At 37.0% G+C, this 23,266-nt stretch overlaps 1 long non-coding RNA gene across 2 annotated transcripts in view; it reads right to left on the bottom strand.

Annotated features, from left to right (window-relative positions):
- LOC122203882 overlaps positions 1-23,266 on the bottom strand; it is a 42,251-nt gene that overhangs the window by 11,637 nt on the left and 7,348 nt on the right. For both annotated transcript variants that reach the window (XR_006195380.1, XR_006195381.1), the window contains exon 3: positions 9,864-9,941. This is a non-coding gene — a long non-coding RNA (uncharacterized LOC122203882). The remainder of the gene's footprint in view (positions 1-9,863; positions 9,942-23,266) is intronic.

Below are 23,266 nucleotides of genomic sequence, written 5' to 3'. Positions count from 1 at the left end.
TGTGTGTGTGTATACCACATCTTCTTTATCCATTCATCCATCAATGGACATGTGGGCTCTTTCCATACTTTGGCTATTGTTGATAGTTCTGCTATAAACATGGGGGTGCATGTGTCCCTTAAAAACAGCACACCTGTATCTCTTGGATAAATACCTAGTAGTGCAATTGCTGGGTCATAGGGTAGTTCTATTTTTAATTTTTTTGAGGAACCTCCATACTGTTTTCCAGAGTGGCTGCACCAGCTTTCATTCCCACCAACAATGCAAAAGAGATCCTCTTTCTCTGCATCCTCACCAACATCCGTTGTTGCCTGAGTTGTTAATGTTAGCCATTCTGACAGGTGTGGGGTAGTATCTCATTGTGGTTTTCATTTGTATTTCCCTGGTTATGAGTGATGTTGAGCATTTTTCATGTGTCAGTTGGTCATCTGGATGTCTTCTGTGGAGAAGTGTCTATTCATGTGTTTTTCCCATTTCTTCACTAGATTATTTGTTTTTTGGGTGTTGAATTTGGTCAGTTCTTTATAGATTTTGGGTACTAACCCTTTATCTGATATGTCATTTGCAAATATCTTCTCCAGCAGTTCACTTTCCATTTTGCTGATTGTTTCCCTCGCTGTACAGAAGCTTTTTATTTTGATGAGGTCCCAGTAGTTCTTTTTGCTTTTGTTTCCCTTGCCTCCAGAGACGTGTTCAGTAAGAAGTTACTGCAGCCAAGATCAAAGAGGTTTTTGCCTGCTTTCTCCTCAAGGATTTTGATGGCTTTCTTTCTTACATTTAGGTCTTTCATCCATTTTGAGTTTATTTTTTTGTACAGTGTAAGAAAGTGGTCCAGGTTCATTCTTCTGCGTGTTGTTATCCAGTTTTGCCAGCACCACTTGCTGAAGAGACTGTCTTTATTCCATTGGATAATCTATCCTGCTTTGTCAAAGATCAGTTGGCCATATGTTTGTGGGTCCATTTCTGGGTTCTCTCTTCTGTTCCATTGATCTGAGTGTCTGTTCTTGTACCAGTATCATACTGTCTTGATGATTACAGCTTTGCAGTATAGCTTGAAGCCCAGGACTGTGATGTCTCCTCCTTTGGTTTTCTTTTTCAAGATTGCTTTGGCTATTTGGGATCTTTTCTGGTTCCATACAAATTTTAAGGTGGTTTGTTCTAGCTCTGTAAAGAATGCTGGTATTATTTTGGTAGGGATTGCATTGAATATGTAGATTGCTTTGGGTAGTATCAACATTTTAACAATATTTGATCTTCCTATCCAGAAGCATGGGATCTTTTTTCCATTTTTTGTGTCTTCTTCAGTTTCTTTCATAAGCTTTCTATAGTTTTCAGTGTATAGATTTTTCACCTCTTTGGTTAGATTTATTCCTAGGTATTTTATGGTTTTTGGTTCAACTGTAAATGGGATTGATTACTTGGTTTCTCTTTCTGTTGCTTCATTGTTGGTGTAGAGGAATGCAACCGATTTCTGTGCGTTGATTTTATATCCTGCAATTTTGCTGAATTCATGAATCAGTTCTAGCAAGTTTTTTTTGGTGGAATCTTTAGGGTTTTCCATACAGAGTATCATGTCATCTGTGAAGAGTGAAAGTTTGACCTCCTCCTGGCCAATTTGGATGCCATTTATTTCTTTGTGTTGTCTGATTGCAGAGGCTAAGACTTCCAATACTATGTTGAACAAAAGTGGCAAGAGTGGACATCCCTGTTTTGTTCCTGACCTTAGGGGAAAGCTCTCAGTTTTTCCCCTTGAGGATGATATTAGCATTGGGTCGTTCATATATAGCTTTTATGATCTCGAGGTATGATCCTTCTATCCCTACTTTCTTGAGGGTTTTTGTCAAGAAAGGATGCTGTATTTTGTCAAATGCTTTCTCTGCATCTATTGAGAGGATCATATGGTTCTTGTCCTTTCTTTTATTGGTGTAATGGATCATGTTAATTGTTTTATAGATATTGAACCAGCCCTGCATCCCAGGGATAAATCCCACTTGGTCATGGTGAATAATTTTTTTAATGTATTGTTGGATCCAGTTGGTTAATATCTTGTTGAGAATTTTTGCATCCATGTTCACCAAGGAAATTGGTCTATAGTTCTCCTTTTTAGTGGGGCCTCTGTCTGGTTTTGGAATCAAGGTAATGTTGGCTTCATAGAAAGAGTTTGGAAGTTATCCTTCCATTTCTATTTTTTGGAACAGCTTTAAGAGAATAGGAGTTAACTCTTCCTTAAATGTTTGGTAGAATTCCCCTGGAATGCCATCTGGCCCTGGACTCTTGTTTTTTTGGGAGATTTTTGATTACTAATTCAATTTCCTTACTGGTTATGGGTCTGTTCAAATTTTCTATATCTTCCTGTTTCATTTTTCGTAATGTATCTGATTCTATGAATTTGTCCATTTCTTCCAGATTGCCCATTTTATTGGCATATAATTGCTCATAATATTCTCTTATTATTGTTTTTATTTCTTCTGTGTTGGTTGTGATCTCTCCTCTTTCATTCTTGATTTTATTTATTGGGGTCCTTTCCTTTTTCTTTTTGATCAAACTGGCTAGTGGTTTATCAATTTTGTTAATTCTTTCAAAGAACCAGCTTCTGGTTTCATTGATCTGTTCTACTGTTTTTTTTTTGTTTATTTGTTTTGATAACATTGATTTCTGCTCTAAGCTTTATTATTTCTTGTATTCTGCTGTTTTGGGGTTTTATTTGCTCTTATTTGTCCAGCTCTTTAAGGCTTAAGGTTAGGTTGTGTATCTGAGATCTTTCTTCCCTCTTTAGGGAGGCCTGGATTACTATATTCTTTCCTCTTGTGACAGCCTTTGCTGCATCCCAGAGGTTTTGGGTTGTGGTGTTATCATTTTCATTGGCTTCTATATACTTTTAAATTTCCTCTTTAACTGCTTGGTTAGCCCATTCATTCTTTAGTAGGATGTTCTTTAGTCTTCAAGTATTTATTACCTTTCCAATTTTTTTCTTGTGGTTGATTTTGAGTTTCATAGCATTGTGGTCTGAAAATATGCACGGTATGATCTCAATCTTTTTGTACTTACTAAGGGATGATTTGTGTCCCTGTATGTGGTCTATTCTGGAGAACGTTCCATGTGCACTGGAAAAGAATGTGTATTCTGCTGCTTTAGGATGAAATGTTCTAAATATATCTGTTAAGTCCATCTTGTCCAGTGTGTCATTCAAAGCCATTGTTTCCTTGTTGATTTTTTGATTAGACGATCTGTCCATTGCTATGAGTGGGGTGTTGAAGTCTCCTACTATTATGGCATTACTATCAATGAGTTTCTTTATGTTTGTGATTAATTGATTTATATATTTGGGTGCTATCACATTTGGTGCATAAATGTTTAGAATTGTTAGGTCTTCTTGGTGGATAGACCCCTTAATTATGATATAATTCCCTTCTTAATCTCTTGATACAGTCTTTATTTTAAAGTCTAGATTGTCTGATATAAGTATGGCTACTCCAGCTTTCTTTTGTTGTCCATTAGCATGATAGATGATTCTCTATCCCCTTACTTTCAATCTGAAGGTGTCCTTAGGTCTAAAGTGGGCCTCTTGTAAACAGCATATAGATGGATCTTGTTTTCTTATCCATTCTGTTACACTATGTATTTTGATTGGAGCATCGAGTCCATTGATGTTTAGAGTACTGAAATATATGAATTTATTGCCATTATCATGCTTGTAGAGTTAGAGTTTCTGGTGTTTTTCTCTGGTCCTTTCTAATTTTTGTTGCTTTTGATATTTATTTATTTATTTATTTATTTATTTATTTATTTATTTATATTTTCATCTTTTCTTCCCTCAGAGAGTCCCCCTTAAAATTTCTTGCCAGGGCTGGTTTAGTGGTCACATACTCCCTTAATTTTTGTTTGTTTGTCTGGGAAACTTTTTATCTCTCCTTCTATTTTGAATGACAACCTTGCTGGATAAAGAATTCTTGGCTGCATATTTTTCTGATTCAGGACACTGAATATATCCTGCCACTGCTTTCTGGCCTGCCAAGCCTGTGGATAGGTGTGCTTCAAACTTTATCTGTCTTCCCTTGTAGGCTAAGGACTTTTATTTCCTTGCTGCTTTCATGATCCTTCCTTGCCTGAGTATTTTGTGAATTTGACTATGATATGCCTTGTTGATGGTTGGTTTTTGTTGAATCTAATGGGAGACCTCTGTGCTGTCTGGATTTTGATGTCTGTGTCTTTCCCCAAGTTAGGAGAAAGTTTTCGGCTATGATTTACTCACATAACACTTCTACCCCTATCTCTCTCTCGTCCTCTTCAGGGACCCCTATGATTCTGATGTTGTTCCTTTTTAATGAGTCACTGATTTCTTGAATTCATAAATCATGCTATTTTGCCTTCATCTGCTCTTTGTTTCTGCCTCTTTATTCTCCATAAGTTTGGTCCCTATATTGCTGATTCTCTGTTCTGCCTCCTCCATCCTTGCTGCTGTGGCATCCATTCATGATTGCAGCTCATTTATAGCATTTTTTTTTTCATCCTGACTAGTTTTTAGTTGTTTTATCTCTGCAGAAAAGGATTCTAATCTACTTTTGACTCCAGCTAGTATTCTTATTATCATGATTCTAAATTCTGGTTCAGAAATCTTGTTTGTATCTGTGTTGGTTAAGTCCCTTGGTGTCATTTCTTCATGTTCTTTCTTTTGGGGTAAATTCCTTCATTCATCATTTTGAAGGGAGAAAAGGAATTAATGAGGTAGAAAAAATTAAAATCAAAAAAATTAAAATTAAAAAATATTAAAATTAAAAAATTAACACACACACACAAAAATTGAATAAATGATGCTAGATCCTAGGTGTGTTTTGGTCTGGGTGTTGAAAGTGGCTTGATAGATTAGAGAAAAAAGGGGAAAGGAGAAAAAAAAAGGAAATCTTCAGATAATTTGAAAAAATGAATACACTGAAGTAGACTAAAATGAAATGATGGAAGTAAAGTAGAATTTGAAAAAAATTTACACAAAAGTAAAAATTATAGTAGAAAAATTTAAAGAAAAATATTGTTAATAAAAATTAAAAACAAAGATGATTTTTCTCTTTCTGTATTCAAGAAAAAGAAAAGAAACGAAAAAGAGAAAAAAGAAAAAAAGGAAAGAAAGAAAATTGAATAGATGGACCTGCCAGCGACTGAAATACGACTGAAATTACTTTGTTTTCCCCTAGAAGTCAGACTATGAAGCGCTTTATAGTTTATAAACAAGCAGGAGGAGAGACTTGTGTTTTTGAAGTGTGATGTTGGCCCAACTGGGTGAGGCTAAGTGTAACGGCTCCTTTCTCCACTAGATGGTGCTGCTAGCCTACTGGGGTAGATTGTTGTATTGCTCATACGTGTGTATGCACATGCGCAGGAGCGGTGAAAATGGTGTCACTCAGCTACCCAGTCTCTAGTATAGGAACTCTGTTCTCCCCAATCAGCAATTGCACACCCATCCTCTGTCTTCAGCTTTCATCCACTCCCCGTTTCTTCACTGTCCGTGACCAAGCCCCAGGCAGTACCTCTCTTCCGAGTTTTGTCTCAGATATGGCTGCTTTCCCTGGCTCCTTACTTCTGAGGGACTGCGGCTTTGACCTGTTCCACCCCTCTGTGGGAGGGTCTGACCAAGCCATGGCCAAATGCCAGCCACACCCAGGAATGTGGCCAGCTGCCAGCCCACCCCAGAAAAAGTTTGTGAAATAGTGTAGCAGAAGTGTTTTAGGGATTATGGAAAATCACAACACATCTGGCACTGGGCTTCACCTTTAAGGACATTGTTCCAGCACCAGCGAATGTGGCCATTCTCTGCGGTCTTCTGGGCTCAGGTTGCCTCCCAGCATCTACCAAATGTCCTTCCAGTGGTGGAAGCGCTTCTCCCCATCTGCCCCGAGAACCTCCCAGACTCCACTCTGCTCCTGGGGTTTCACCCTTCCCACCAGAGCACCACAAAGTATCATGCTGAGGAGTTGCAGAATCTGCACTCCCCCTGTTTACAGTCTTAATGGAATTTAAACCCCCTCCTTTCTCCTTTCTCCCTTTTTAGTTCAGTCCCTGAGGCTGTTTCCAATTTTCCACTTTCTCTCCAGCTGCTTTTGGGGAGGGGTGCTTTTCCTGTATTCTGTCCATCGTCTCCATCCTTTCTCTGCATGCAAAAGTACCTCCCTGCCTTCTGTGGCTTCTCTTTCCCCAAGTTCCCCTCTCTGCGCTGCGTACCTGCTGAATTATGTAGTTCTGGTTGTGTAGGTTGTTGTGTTAATCCTCAGATGAGTTTTCTAGGTGTGCAGGATGGTTTAGTGTTGGTCTGGCTATATTTCATGGACGTGAGACACACAAAAAACTTCCATGCTGTTCCACCATCTTGGCTCCCTCCTCATATTATTCTTCTGACAAACTAGACTGGCTTCTACTTCATTGATTTCTATTTGTTGTTTTCTCTGCCTTCCTACTTCTTGATAGGAATGGTCTTGGATCTTAGTTCACCTATCACCTTTTTTGGGTGACCATTCCTAGCTAAGCAACCTAATTTTATCTCTTACAATGTTATTCTCAACCACGGTGCCCATTTTTATTTTGTTCATAGTAATGAATCTGATATTTAAATGATAGCACTTTGCTATCTAAAATAAAATGGTAAGATTTGAAGCAAGATTTTCATTGGATTCATTGGCCATTCATTATGCAAAACCCAAGGATATTAGGATTTAAGGTTCCTACTCCTCTCATTAAACAATTCAGTTATCTATTGTGGCAGTTTCTTCTGAGATCCACTTACTCATGTCCCATGCTATGCCTTCCATCTGCATGTGTTAGAGTTACTGCATTGCTACATGTATGAGAAATCCTCCTGTAGGGAAATGTTCTAGTACTGGCAAGCTTCAAAAGAGAGCCATGTTTGTGGGAGAGTATGCACTGTGTTAGAATTCCCTCTCCAGACTGGCTCTAATAAACTCATTACATTAAGATCAAAATGACTGACCAGCTGTTCCCCTTCCCTGAAGTATTTGCATTTTAAAAGGTGAGAAAAGCCTAAAACTGAGACAATAAGTTTCTATTTGTTGAACTCAGACACGAAGAAATACTGAAATGTAAAAAAAAAAATTCAAGGAGATGTGAAAGGGCTATATTATCACTGCTGGGAATCATTCAAACTGGCAAGAAGGACCACCAAATCCACTCTCTAAAATTCAAATCATTTGCATGGCTCTCTGGGGAATCAATTGGTCCCCAAATTCTGCCTTAGTTTTGCTATTTGGCAGGGCCTTTGGTTCATTAAAATCTCAGGAGTCGCTACAGAGCCTCAAGTGTAGTGGCCTCATTTGGGGCCAGTACTGTCATCATGTTAGGCACAGGCTGACTCCCAGCAGGGGTCACAGCTGGCCTAGAAGAGTTAATTATCCTCAGGATGTAACCACAAAGCCATAAGCCTGTCACTCAGGCCTTTGCTCCTGTTTGCCAGTAACTTTGGATTATCAAGAAAGGCAAAGAGGAGTTCCTATTATTGATATGATGAAATATATTCCTTCTCCATCCTAATGAGAGACTGACTCAGGAAAATGTAAGATGAAAACAATTGTATCATTCATTCAAATATAACAAATCTTTGTTAGATGCTTACTCTGTGCCAGGGACTATTTTAGAAATATACAGGGATAGTCGCTATCAACATATACCAGGTTTCTGCTTTCACAAATTTTATATTCCAGTGACCAGAAATAGGTACCAAAATAGAAAAAAGAAACCTAACAAGAAATTATCATTTTAATCAGTATAAGGAAAATTAAACACTGCAATGTTATAGAGACTGGCATGATAAAGGATTTAGATTGCTTGATCTATTAAAGACACCCAAGAAAGTGACATTTAAGCTGAGATACAAGTCCATCCCTATAAAGATGTGGAAAAGAGAGTTTTGGGTAGAGAAAGTATCAAATAGAAATCCATGAGAGGGATACAAATTCAGTTTATTTGAGAAACAACAACAACAAAAAAAGACCAGGAGAATTTCTACTCCCAGGAAGCTGGAGTAGACATCCGTTTTTCTTTTATTCTTGGTAAGTATAACTAATAACTATAGGCATTTTAAATGCAGTAAACATAGTATGGATCTGAAATATAGAGAGGATAAGAAAGACAGGCTAAGGAACTCGGGACTTAAGTGACAATAAAACAGTGAGTTACCTCAATTTTCTAGTTTTGCCTTACACATCCTAGACTTGGGGCTGAAGAAACAACTAACAAATCATAAAGGTGTAGACACACACATAAAAATGTCCCAACAAGAGCTTGCTCTCTTTAGCCAAATTTTGATAGTGAGTGCTCTACTCCAGTCAAATACGACAGAAACAAACAAACCAAAACTGTTTTTGAATCTCTATCCAGGTCAGCAAAGCCTGAGTGGGAAACCTGTATTTCCAACCACATGAGACTGTAATAAGCACCCTAAAACTCCTACTGGGGTGGTGTCAGAGAAGATCAAATATGGAGGTTTGACTTTTATATCCACTGGCTGGCTGGTTATGAGCCAGTGGTGCCACTAGAGACCACATGAGGAGGATGGACATCCGCCTCTACTCAGTATTCATAATATGCCCCTCATTTCACGATAAGAAGAAGCCAAAGCGGGGAATGAGGACACTGACCATCTTGGAGTAGTAACAAGGCCACGCCCACCTCTACATGCACTGTCTGTTGAGATCACCTCAGGACTGGCACTTCTATCCTGCCCAGCAATCAGTAATGAGGAACACCATCCCTCAGTTAATGCAGGCTGAGTGAGGAATCTGGACTTTACTTCCTCTTGGGAGTAATAAGGCAGAACCAACCTTCCTCTAATGGAGTAGTGTCCAAAAAAAAAAAGAGGCAGATAAAACAAAAAGGTTTAAATGGGAAGGTTAAAAAGGTTAAACGGTATCTTACCAATACAAACAAGGGCTCAGTTTTAATCAAAACTCACTAGTCATACGATAATGAGGAAGATCTCACAATCAATGAAAAATACTCTAAAATCATAGAAATATTAGAATGATCTGATGAAGATTTTAAAGCAGCCATTACAAAAATTATTCAACAAGGAAAAAACACACTTGAAACAAATGAAAGTAGAAAATCTCAACAAAGGTCTAATATTCATGTAGACAGAGTTCTAGAAGTAGAGGAGAAATATGGCATGACTAGAAAAGTATTTGAAGAAATAATGGCTGAAATTTGCACAAATTTGGCAAGAGACACAAACTTGCAGAATGAAGAAGCTCAATGAACCCTAAAGGTTAATCCCAAAGAAATCTACACCAAGACATAGGCACATCATATGTAAACCTCTGAAAGTGATTAAAGTAATTATTATAACACTTTTCAATGTGGTTGTCAATATGTGTAGAGAAAATATTTACATGTTATACTCCCATGATATTATAGAGTATAAAGGAACATAAAGGGAGCTAAACTTTAATTCACTCATATTTGTAAAGTGATGACACCAGTACTAAAAGAAGAAAAAGAAAAAAAAAACCACCATCCTAAAATTCTGTATCCAGTGAAATTATCTTTAAGAAGTGAAACAGTAATAAAGACTTTTTCAGTCAAACAAAACTAAGGGGATTTATCACCAGTAGATCTGACTTGCAAGAAATATTAAAAGAATTCTTTGAAGAGAAGGAAAAGTATAGAGGTTAGAAATACAAATCTATGAAGACCAGTTTCCTTTTTTTTTTTTTAATGAAAACTGGACACTTTGTATAACACATTGTAGCAATTATAGATTCTGATTCCCCTTTTCTAGAACTCTTACTGTTGCTGCTTTTTTGTTTGTTGCTTTTTTGTTTGTTTAATGATTTGCCTGGACTCATTATGTAGACTCTACTTACCTCACAGTCTTCAATCACCAAAGTCTCTGCTTTTTTTCTTCTCATTTTCATTCTCAAGCCCAGCTTCCTAGATGTAACCTATGGAACAGTTTTTTCGTCAGCTAATGATTGGTCAGGGGTTGTGTTAAAACATTGAACAAATAAAACTCTTCCTTTGCCTAGAGAGCTGGGTGTTGTTTGCAACTCATTCAATGTTCAGACACTTTACAAATCTTCCCCAGCTTTTACCTTCTGCAGGGCCTTGTGGCGTCTCATCTGCACATGTATTCTGAATGCCCTTGCAGTCAGAAACAACTTATAAATAGCAAGAACCATCTCTGTCTCTTCAGAGATTTTGCAGGCTTGCACATGTGTGAGCTTTCCAGACTGCCAGAAATCTATGAGTGTTTTGCAAGGCCTCCAATGGCTATCTAATTTCCTAGAGCTCCATATTAAAATTTTGGCTATTCTATAACTGTGTTGCTTGCCCCAACCTCAGGCTACATGCAAGAACATTGGTCTTCTCCCTTTATTTGACAATGAGATTAATTGTGTTTTCAACATTGCCTCTGGGTGTGGGGTTCTTCCTCATTCTGTACCCTTTCTTGTTAGCCTCTTTTAGCATGGAAGCTGCTGGTTTTCATAGCTTTCCCTGCCATAGTTGAATTTCTTTGTTGATGGAGTTAATGGAAGGAAGCATCTCAGGCTAAAACTCCAGAAACTCCTACTGTTCTTAAATAAACATCTCTCAATTTGTAGTATGCCTTTCATTGATTTCTAAAATATGGTGGATTTCTAAATAAAGTTTTCTACTTTTATCATTGCTTATTTGGGTAAGGATTTTTCAAGTTCCTCACTTCCTCATGACTGAAGTCTTCCCTTTGAACTAATTTTTTTTAGGATTGATGTTATTTCTATTTTAAATCTTTGATAGAATTCAAAATGATGTCAACTGGGCCTGGATTATTCTTTGTGAAAGATTTTAATTACAGATTCCATTATTTTAATGCTTGTGAGAGTATTTATACTTTATGAATGTCTTTTGATTTACTGTGTTTTTCTAAGTATTAATTTATTCTAAATTTTGAAATTTATTTAAAGGTGCTTAAATCTTATGATCTTTGTGATTTCTGTGGGATTTGTAGTTTTAACTTTTGAGTTTCTGACATTGGTTATTTGTACATTCTTTTTTTCTTGATCTATTTCACTGGAGTGTTTTTTAAATCTTATTTTTAGAGTTAACTTTTATTTTTGGTGGTGCTATTTCATGTCTGTTTTGCATTTTATTGTTATTTTATTTCCTCAGTTTAATTTTACTAGCTTTCTAAGATGGATGCTTAAATTATTAGATTTTAGCCACCTTTTTTCCCTTCCAAACATAGTAATTGTAAGGTATGAATTTCTTCTAGTCATGCCTTATGATGCATCTCACAAATTTTGATATGTCTATTTTTATTGTTATTCAGTTGAAGATATCTTCTAACTGCCATGGTGATTTTGTATTTGATTTGGATTACTTAGAAGTATATTACTAAACTTCTATTACATGAAGACTTATTTATTTAATTTAACCATCTATTTTTAAATTAATTCTAGCTTAATTACCCTGTGGTCAGTCAGAGGAATAAATGTAGTCTGATTTCAATCCTTTGAATTTTGTTGAGACTCACTTTGCCACCTGGTGTATAGTTAATTTTGATTAATTTTTCCTAGTGTTTCTAAAAATATATATTTTTTAATTCTGCAATTTTTGTATTTTACAAATGCTCATTAGGTGAACTTTTTTTGTTAATATTCTTTTCAAGTTTCTTTCTTTCTTTCTTTCTTTCTTTCTTTCTTTCTTTCTTTCTTTCTTTTCTTTCTTTCTTCCTTCCTTCCTGAGAGAGAGAGAGAGAGAGAGACCTCACAAGCAGAAGAGGGGCAGAGGGAGAGGGAGAAGAAGGATCTGAAGCGGGCTCTGTGCTGACAGTGCAGACCCCAATGCAAGGCTCAATCTCAGGAACCTTGAGATCATGACCTGAGCCAGAGTCAGATGCTTAACAGACTAAGCCACACAGGCACCCCTTTATGTTTTCATGCCATTTTACTGGATTGTATCTAAGTAGGATTTTGTTTTATTAATCCAGTTTAACATTTGTTACATTATTAGAATATCTAGATTGAGATTTTTCATCAATTCAGAAAATTCTCAACCATGATCTCTTTAAACATTTTTTTTTCCCTCTCTCCTCCTATGGGTGTCAAATTATACTTTTGTTAGAACTTTCTTGCTATATTCTCTATGGCTTTAATGTCTTTTATCTTTTTTATGAAAACATTCCATATTGTTTTTATCTCTGTGTATATTTTTTTATCTATTCTAGTTCTCTGGTTTTTCTTCCATCTATAGAATACTTAATTTTCATTTCTTTTAATTAAAATGTACATTTATTTTTTATAGTATCTTATTGTCTAAGTTCTTCATATTTTATTTCTTTGAATCCACTGTATTTAACTATTTTAAAGTTTATGTGTAATAACTCCATTGTGTTGATCATTTATATTTCTTCTGTTGTAAATTGTTTCTGTTATTTTTCAATTACATTTTCTTGCATTTTTTAACATTTATTTATTTATTTACTTACTTACTTACCTATTTTGAGAGAGAGAGAAAGTCTGAGTGGGGGAGGGGCAGAAGGAGAGAGAAAGAATCCTAAGCAGCTCCACACTCTCAGCGCAGAGCCCAATTCTTGGGGTCAAACCCATGAACCTTGAGATCATGACCCGAGCTGACGTTGGATGCTTAATCCAGGAACCTGCTTGTATTTTTTTATATCTGGTTATTTTCCATTGAGTGCTAGGTGCTATGCCTATAAAATTTAGAGATTATTGAAACTGGGGATCATGATTCCTTCTTCCATTGAGTGTATGTTTTAAATTTAATTAATTTATTTTTAGAAAGAGACAGAAAGAGCAAGCAGAGAAGGGGCAGAGAGAGAGAGAGAGAGAGAGAGAGGGACAGAGAGAATCCCAAGCATTCTCCATGCTGTTAGCACAGATCTCACGAACTGTGAGATCATGACCTGAGCAGAAACCAAGAGTTGGACACTTAACTGACCAAGCCACCCAGGCATCCTTTCCACTGAGTGTTATATTTACTTCTGGAAGGTGGTGGTGGAACTAACAGTCCTGCAGCACCTCAATCTAACCAGGCATTAAGATGATTTAAAGCTGAACTCTAATATCCCCAATTTCTATTCTATTCACTTCCTATTTCTAAGTTGAAGCTCTTGGGAATTCAACTAAAACTTTTGGTGGGCATAACTTGCCCAGAGACTCCATTAGTGGGCTTTGAATTCCAATTTTCCTAAGCTCTATGGGTCTGTCATAAACAATTTTTAACATTTAGCCTCTCAGCCTCCTAATTCCTCTTCTTCTGCAAGTGTCAGATATCCTGAGGAGAAAAGCAGACCCAAGTGCCAGTATCACCTCTCTGGGTTTCTTTCTTCTTTCAGGTCTTCCTGCAATAAGTCTTCACTTCTTTGTAAGCAATCGGCTGATTTCAAATATTTTATTTAAAATATTTTTCCAGCCTTACTTGTTTTGTTCTGCATTACCTAGACTTCCATTCTTAGAATACTTGTGTTTGTTTTTCACAGCCTCATATATGTATGGCTTTCATGTTGACAGATAATATTTGTTGTAAATACACAACTCTGTCTACTCCTTCTCCTCCTCATCTCAGAAAACGATTAGGTATGAGAACATTTTAATCAATTCCCCTGTTATGGGTTAAATTGTGTCCCTGAAAAGGGTATGTTGAAATTCTAACCCGTGGTACCTTTGAATGTGACCTTATTTGGAAATAAGGTCTTTGCAAATGTAATCAAATGAAGATAACGCCATTAAGGTGGACCCTAATTCAATATGACTAGTATCCTTATAAGAAGGGAGTAGAAACAGACACAGTAACACAATGTGAATGCCCTGTGACAATGGAGGCAGAGATTGAACTGATGCATCTATAAGCCAAGGCATACCGGGAATACCACAAGCTGAGAAAGGGGTGGAATAGATTCTTCCCTATAGACTTCAGAGAGCATTGTTCTGCTGACTCCTTGATTTCTACTAGCTTCCAAAAGTATAAGAGAATGAATCTCTGTTGTTTTAAGCCACCCAGTTTATGGTACTTTGTTATGACAGCCTTAGGAAACTAATAGATTCCACCCTTAGCCTGAAATAATTTCTTAAAATCCTAAGTTTCTAAATTGACTGTGACCTCTCTCTTTCTACTCCTATTAACCTCTCAGCTCTTTCACAGACATTTAACAAATTCCGTGTCAGCAACTGGTAACATTTGGGATGATTTTCTTTTGCTGTTTCCTTCCCTTTCTTGTCTGTCCTCCATACTAACATTATTCACTCATTTCTTCTTTTGAATATACCAGGGGATATTTAATGTCTTAGCTAAAGTACCAAGTGATTTTATGTTTTTCCAGGAGCCCCTGATGGCAAGAGAAGTATTTGGTAAACTCACATTTAGTGTTTAGAAATAGACTCCCTCTCATTTTTAACAAATTGCAGTGGTGGCAATAGCAAGTGGGCAGGTTAGGTATAATTTGGTATATTTACATTTTTAGTGTTTTGAAAATTTTTCCACTGCTAACCAACAGTAAGAAATATTTTTTTACATCATGACCGAATCCACTTACACATGCAAACAGATCTAATTGAAGAAAAAAAGAAGTTTCCTACAACAATGCTTAGCTTACTAAGATGTAAATCTTCTGTTATTTTCTATTCTATACTATGATTTTATAGTTATGAACATGAGGGACACCTAGGTGGTTCAGCTGGTTGAGCATCCAACTCTTGATTTAGGCTCAGGGCACAATCCCAAGGTTGTGGGGTTGGGTCCACGCTGAGTGTATAGCCTGCTTAAGATTCTCTCTCTCTCTCTCTCTCTCTCTCTCTCTCTGCTCCTCACCCCCACTGATCTCGATCTCTCTCTAAAATAAAAAATAATAAAAAAAAGAAGACGATGTTCAGGAGGAATTAAAATGAATTCACAGAAGGAAATCATAATCCAGAGTTTGAGATTACTGTCCAGGTGACTTGTTTTCTGCATGACTACTTTCTGATGTCCATCATATGGGATCTCACACATTAAGCAGTAGAAAGTCAGGAAGAGTACATTGATCTCTCATTAGATCTTTCTTTTGATTCCTTTTAGTTAATTATCTGAAATTTATTTGTTTAGTTCAGATTTCTGATAACACAGGAAGAAGATATATTTTCAGGGGTTTGTTGAAGACATTTCTGTCTCCTCAGATTACATTATCAGAAGAATCTATTATTTCATTATTTGAAACCCAGTCTTTTCCTTTTTTGCTGTCCTTTTGTTGAGGCAGAATTAAATTTCTTTTTTTTTTAATTTTTTTTAATTTTTTAATTAAAAAAAATTTTTTTTTAACATTTATTTATTTTTGAGACAGAGAGAGACAGAGCATGAATGGGGGAGGGTCAGAGAGAGGGAGACACAGAATATGAAACAGGCTCCAGGCTCAGAGCTGTCAGCACAGAGCCCGACGCGGGGCTTGAACTCACGGACCGTGAGATCATGACCTGAGCCGAAGTCAGCCGACTGAGCCACCCAGGCGCCCCGAGGCAGAATTAAATTTCATAAAGGGACACATATCATTTCAACCAGGTTGGTGTTTGGTGCTATTTTTTTCTGTATTTGATAAAACTCATTTGTAAACAACTTAGTTTTGGTTTAAACCATCGAATTATATATATATATATAGACAAATTCTAATACAACATAAGCTACATTCTCATAGAATTGCTCGACATCAAGCGTGAAACCCAAAAATAACATGTTCTGCTAAGGAGACATGGTGTTTGTTACACGGAGGCTTTTCTGAATGGCTGACATCCAGAGATTCATTTTCACATTGGTTCTACCCTCCACCATTTGGGGCATGACAGGAAAAGATCAGAGAAAATATTGTTGGAAAGAGTTAATGGCAGGTGCCATGTTTGCTTATTGCTTCCTGCAGCCTTCAGCAGTTCATGCTTTTGCTGTTAAATATTTTCATATGTAGTTTCTATTTGCCTTGAATTACTGAAATATACTAAGCATATCTCTCCAAGGACCCAGAGCCACGATGTAATAGGCTCCTGCTAATAGCTTGAAACTGTACAGCAATCTAGTTTTAAAATACAACACAAATCTTTATCTAAAAGCACTAACACCTCACTCTTGTGTTCGCAGAGTATGTTTTCACATTTCCTCTTGCGATGCATAGGAAGGGGGGAAAAGCTACAAGAGAAATGATGCATTCTGGGCAAGGAGCCAATTTAAAAAGTCTGTTCTTTCCAGTTTGCTGTCACTTGTCGTGGTTAAACAAAACACGGAGGAGAAAAAGAGAAATTGGCTTCAGTGTAAATGTCAACATTCTGATTAAAGCAAACACAAAGCATTCAGAACTCTTGACAAAAAAAAAAATTAAATTGAATTATGAAGGGTATGCAAATGGAGCCCTTCCTCTGTATGATTACCAGGACTTATGCATTTCGTATTTGCTGTCTGTGCTGGAGAAATCTGTGCTGCAGAACAAGGTGTTCAGGAACAGGGAAGGGAAGGTGAACAACACATTTCCCAGCTGATGACAGTTGGAACCTACCAAAATGTTGGTTGAGAAATAGCCCGATACTTTGCAAACACTGGGGAAGGTTAGGAAGCTGACAGGAAGGCCTGGTGCTTTTACTCTATTGTCTTTCTAGCTAAGCAGGGTCTTCCCCTAGGACACAAAACCCAAAAATGTTTAGTTAAAGGATTCAAACGATGTAATTTGTTAGAGGGGAGGGCTTTAAAAAAACTCATATTAAAATGCAGATATGTAAACTATATAGTGTCAATTCTTCCCTATCTCCTTCAACACAGACCTTAGAAATTGAATTGTTTGAAATGCAGTTTGAAAGGGATCTCAGCATGCATCCATGATATGCAAGTTTAAAGGTAACATGATACATCCCATTTCTGTAATTAAAATTAATGGGAAAATGAAAAAAATGGTGTGCCTAGGTCTGACTTTTCCAAAAGCAAAATATATTTGTCTTCTTGAGTGAATATATATGGCCCTGTGTTAAGAGGCTGTAATGTAGGTGTTATCTGTGGGGGTGTATGTGTGTGTAAGTTTATATGCTAAATGTAAGAAAAATCTTTCATTACCTTCCATTCTTTACTCTCCATGACCTCCAGTACCATCGTATATATCAAACTTACCTTTGCCTGTAATTTTACCATTGCTTTCTGATTCATCACCGCTCTTGTCTCTTCCCCCTTTGGGCTACTCTGAGACTGCCTCCAAAGTTATAGTATGCTCTCAGCATGTCATTTCTGACTCAAAAATCTGAAATGGTTACCCAGTGCCTGCTATAAAAATCCAAACCCTGGCCTGGCATTTAAGGCTTTCACAAGTGGCCTCAAATTAACTTTGTATTCATTTCATAAATATTTACAGAGTGTCCACTGAATGTCATTTTGCTTTTTCCTCACCTTGTTGACCATACATTTTCTACTTTTAGGGTTTTTTTTTATTCCTCTCCCACCATACATTGTGCTTTTCCATTTCTGCAACTTTATTTTGCTGTACCCTTTCCTTCCTAAAGCTTTACCTGCCAGACCCTACCAGAAATGTCTTTCAAGGCTGCATTTCAAAGACATCTCTTTCTTGAAATCTTCCCTATTACTGGATTTGAAAATGACTTCTTCCTCTCCAGAACTTTTATAGTTTTCAACTCATAACCCTTAGAACTTATTAGTATTACTTTATATTATACAGATCTTCTTGACCTACACTGTGGTTGTGTCCTGATAAACCCACTGTACTTTGAAAATATTGTAAGCCAAACGCTTAATACATCTAAGCTACTGAACATCATAGCTTAGCCTCGCCTACCTTAAAACATGCTCAGGATATTTGCATTTAGCCTACAGTTGGACAAAACTATCACACACAAAGCCTATTTGATAATGAAGTGTTAAATATCTCATGGAATTTATTGAATACTCTGATGAAAATGAAAAACAGACTGGTCAGTCATATGGCTACAGAATGATTGTGTTGGTTGTTCTTACCCTTGTGATGATGTGACTGACTGAGCAGCTGCCCAGCATCACAAGAGAGGATCAGACCACATATTGCTAGCCTGGTAAAAAGATTAAAACTCAAAAGTCAAAGTATGGTTTCTACTCAAAGTATATTGCTTTCATACCATCATCAAGTCAAAAAACTATAAGTCGGGGACCGTCTGTATATGTATATCCTGCATCTGGCCTAAAAGAGTCTTAAAAGTTGAAGCCTTTGTTTCATACAGCTTCAGGTCCTTCCCCAAACTAGTACATGTAGTCATGGTGACTTGTACATCCAGATAACATTGGGAAAGTGATGTCACCTAGCAATGTTCTAATTCCCTTGTCCATGAAATATGGATGATGATCTTTCTGTCTTGGAGAATCATGAAAAGTAAAAGGGGGTAATGTTTGTAAATCTGTGTGGAGCTCTAAGTATTAGGTATAATTTATATTATCTCAATTTTTAATATTGACAATGTATCCAGAGACATAAATAAGTGAATGAAGATAGTAGTACATGTAAGTAAACACTAACACAGGAGCATTAGCTCTTTGCTGGATGCTTTTCATAGATTTAACAGAGTTCACACTGTACCCTTATAAGGCTGGTACTAGAAACTTGACTGAATAGGTGAGGCTGGGCAGGCTACATGTAAATAGTCTGACTCCAAACAAATACTGTGATGTTCTTCAAACTCTCAGGAATGTATTCCTTGGACTGTCCTAAATAACAGGAGAATTTCGTTCAACTAGACTCAGGGACAACATACCCCAAGCTCTACTATGGACCCGTTTCCCCATTCCTTGAGTGTGTGAAAATAAATTCACTGCAACTCAGAGGAACAATCTGAGGATTTGCTTGGACCCCACTAACCCCATTTCCTGTGCTGCTGCTGTTCTTCCCCCAGATCCAGTTCTATCTAAGATTTCCCTAAATTTGTGTCTGAATGCATTAATTAACTTTTTGTTAAACAGTCCTCTAGACTGCCTGTTACAAATGTGGATCCCTGCCACCATTGTAACAAGTGTTCCAGGTGACATTGATGAAACCTGTCCTCAGACTACACTAAGAAATAATGCTCTAGACAATAAAGCTCAAATGTATTTAGGACACGACATAGAGACGTTCCATTTGGTATGAAGAGAGACTGGTAACATTTAATAGGATGGGGAGACTAGAGATTATCAAGCGTCACTCCCCATTCCATTCAGGAAAATGAAACCTACATAGAGGTTAATTGGAATAAATCAGCATAAGGAATTAAGGCCAACAATAATTCTTGTGGTGGTTTTTAATGGAAGTCTCATTCATTCATTCAATACCATCTTCTTGAGCCCCCACATTATAGTGTCATTCACTGAAGAAAGCCAGCCATAAATAGCCTCATCTCTCTGGGAGTTTACAATCTGGGTGTGGAAACTAAATTATCTTATAAACAAAAACTATAAAACATGAACAGAAATTCCAAAGAGATTATCACTTGATGTATCTCAAATAGTGAATTAAAAACACACATGCACAGATTTTAAGTTTTTATGTGTAATGTGGGAGCTGGTATGAAACAAGACAGGTGTTTTTAGAGAAGGTGAGGGCTTATCTGCTTTATCACCAGCACAGTCCTCCTGAGTGGGAGGGGTCCTGGACAATGAGTCAAGGCCTTGCCAGCCCATTTCCCACATTTCCTCATCTGTGCACTCAGACTTGGGAATGATGGCTTCTTTTGTTGTTGTTTTCATGTGGAGAAAAATACATGTTCTTTCCTTCAAAGTAAACATTTTGGAAACTGTTGTGATTGTTCAGATTTCTTTAAAGACCTTGACGCCACTTACCATTGCTTTTTAGACTGCAGGGAACATAATGAAACTGAAGTCTCTCATGGAGCTTTTATTCCTCTTCTTTCAGACTTAATAGAAAGCAGTAGGGGACACTTGGGCCACCAATGTCAGTGCCATTTCAGGATCTGCTTTGGTTTTATTCTCAAGAAAAATGGCATTGGATTAATTTTTTTTTTTAAACAGATGTTTTGCTCAGAAGAAGCCCTAACATTTGCCATTTATCTCCTTCTCTTCCTTCTCCTCTCCCACTCCCCTGGCCTGTCTTTTCTTCCTCTGGGACAGGACAAAGGCCTGAGTTTGAATGGGGTCTTCCCCTGATAGTGCTTCTGGCAAACTTTATTTGACCAGGGTCCACAGTATGAAATACATTTTACATTGAGATTCAACATGAAACACACAGAAGCACACACATATATCTTTTGACAGAAGTTTGTATCTTTACTACTAAGTTTACACATTTTTTTCCTTTAGACATCTCCCACTTCCAAAATATTAACTTTGAATCTATCTTCTGGTATTTGGTCTTTAGCAGCCTAATTATTATTATTTTTTTTAATATTGATTCATTTTTGAGAGAGAGAGACACAGAGTGTGAGTCGGAAAGGGACAGAGAGCAAGAGAGGGAGACACAGAACTCGAAGCAGGCTCCATGCCCCAACCTGTCAGCACAGAGCCAATTGTGGGGCTCGAACTTACGAACCGTGAGATCATGACCTGAGTTGAAGTCGGAGACTCAACCGACCAAGCCACCCAGGGGCCCCTCAAATTTAATTTTTAACATGGAGTCTCACTGTACTTCTATTTCATTAGATAAGGATTCACTTTTCTTGAATCTTCAACTCATTTTAGTGAAGTCTAAACGCGGCATTTTCACCTCTGAGTTCTCAAAAATTGTAAGCAGCCATCACCAAAACAGCAACAATGAACAAAAACAAACAAACCTTGGTTGCAGGTCATATTCTCAGATATTTTTGATCCATTTAAGAAATAGTAAGTTAACTTCACCCTTAATGGCTTACAACAGGCAAACTGAAAACCCTGCTTGGCTTCAGAGAAGTAGAGCTTGTTAGTGGCTGCAACAGTAAGTAATGGGAAGGATTTGGAAGCTGAGCTCAGTGGAAGGCAGACAGCAGTCTATTACTCAGGTTGGCCAAGGGAGTAGCCAATGAGCAAAGGGAGAGCCATTCCTTACCCTTCAGATAGTTTTTAAGTCTTCTGGAAGGTCAGCATTTTACTTAGACTATAAATCACTCACGACTATATTGTGACTTTCAAGGAACCCCAGGCACTTTCCTTCACAGGTCACTCTCTCAATAAATAAATAAGTAAGTAAGTAAATAGGTAAATAAATAAATAAATAAATAAATAAATAAATAAATAAATTTATTACTGTGTTGATATAAAGACAAATATAATCCAGGCTGGATTTATAATGAAATATTATCATCATTATTATATATTGTATTTCCTTTTATCTTCTAATTTTAAAAGAAATTAAAATTGAAATATTTTCATGTTAGTTTGCAAACTGGGCCTTTGTACACGGAGGGCAGGGAGACTCAAGAGGCAAGGCACTCCAGATTGGTAACTGGAACTTCTAATAAGCAAGGGAATTTACATATTAAGCTTATCTTGGGCAGCTGCAAGATGAGAAGATCTCCACACCCACCAGCCAGAATCATAAGGCCTTATATAGAGACCTTAACTGGGTTCAGTCACATATTTAGTTCAGATGGTGTCAACACCTTACTCTCTCAAGGCTGATTCCTTCGAACAGCTCCTAGTGTGGGAATGGTGGGCGGAAAGTACATTTCAAGGACAAGGGAGTGAAGACTGTCTGATTCTCCTGACCCAGCTTGTTGCCAACTGACGGTCTCATTTTTTCAGTGACCTCTTCCAACATTTCATGAACTCCCAACTCTATAGTAGGGCCTAGATACTGTGCTTATCACCTGGATGAACATTTTGTCTAGAATCCCTAAATTTTAATGCAAAGTATACTTTGTAATTCACAGGTGAAAGAACTGACTCCTTTTCTTTTATGAGTAGAAAACATGTTGTAATTTCTAGATAATGAAAAGTAGCATATATGGTTGCATCTGCTTCTTTTAGTTAATATTACAAATGTTGTGGTTGGTTGTTTTTAGAGATATCGTGGTGGCTGTGAGTAGCAGAACTGTTTGGAATTTGGGTTGGAGACCAGTGTGTGCCTAGGGTCAGAGGTAAACCTTTGAAATTTTACAAGGAATTAGACTAGAAGCAGGGTGCTTCATGGAATTACACTAGAAGCAGGATGCAGAAAGTTTGACAAAAGAAAATATCCTTTGGGTTTGGCATTTGGTCCAGGACCACTTTTCTAAAGGAAAAAGAAATATATCTTATACAAGTAATATATATTTAAAAGCAATAATAGGTAAACAATGCAGATAATAAAAAGGAACATCTGTAGTTCAGTAATTCCCCAGAGATCTAGTCATTGTTAATATTATGAACCACAATCTTTAAGAAGCATATGGATATATTTATGTATGAACATTTAAAACTTTTAACAAAAAAATGATCTATTATTATGTAGGTTGTTCTGCTGCCTGCACTTTTGCTTAAAAATAAATCATTAGACTACTTGCATATCATTAGTTTTTCATCTAAAATATAATTCCTAATCCATGGTAGGACAACCTAACACTTGTTCAATGGGTCTCTTGCCTATGGAATTCGAGCTCTCCATAGCTATTTGCTAATACAAGCAGTGTTGTCCTAAACTTGCATAAGCCTGTGAACACAGCTGTATGCGTCTATATTCTCTCAGAAAAAAAGTTCCTTGAAGTGTAGTTCTCAGGGAAATTGCTATATACTTCAGACAGTTAACCATTTTTACATCTTCTTTAAAGAACTATCTAGGGGCACCTGGGTGGTTCAGTTGGTTAAGCATCTGACTTCAGCTCAGGTCATGATCTCACATTCCTGGCTTTGAGCCCCGCTTTAGATTCTGTGCTGACAGCTCAGAGCCTGGAGCCTGTTTCAGATTCTGTGTGTGTGTCTCTCTCTCTGCCCCACCCATGCTTGTGTTTTGTCTCTCTCTCTCTCTCTGAAAAATAAATAAACATTAAAAAAAATTTAAGAACTATGTATTCATGCCTATATCCCATTTCTTACTTTTTTTCTTGATTAGAAGACAGGCTTTATATAACAAAACTGTTAATCCTGTGTATCTTTTGAAAATATTTGTAGTAGTTTATTTACATTTTTTGAAGTTACTTTTTTTTTCTCTCTACACATGTTTTAAAAGTTTATTTGGTAAAATCTATAAAATCTATTTGACTTCCTTCTTTGGTGATATTTCTTCTATTATTTGAAGTTTAAAAATATGTCTGTTTAAATTATTTGTGATTCATTTTGGTATAGTATATGAAGTATAACCAAATTTTGCATTTGTTTGGTTTTTTAGTATATGTGCTGCCGAAGC

This window comes from Panthera leo, chromosome D3, assembly GCF_018350215.1.
Source record: "Panthera leo isolate Ple1 chromosome D3, P.leo_Ple1_pat1.1, whole genome shotgun sequence".
Taxonomy (NCBI): Eukaryota; Metazoa; Chordata; class Mammalia; order Carnivora; family Felidae; genus Panthera; species Panthera leo.
This window is presented reverse-complemented; position numbering and strand designations above follow the sequence as displayed.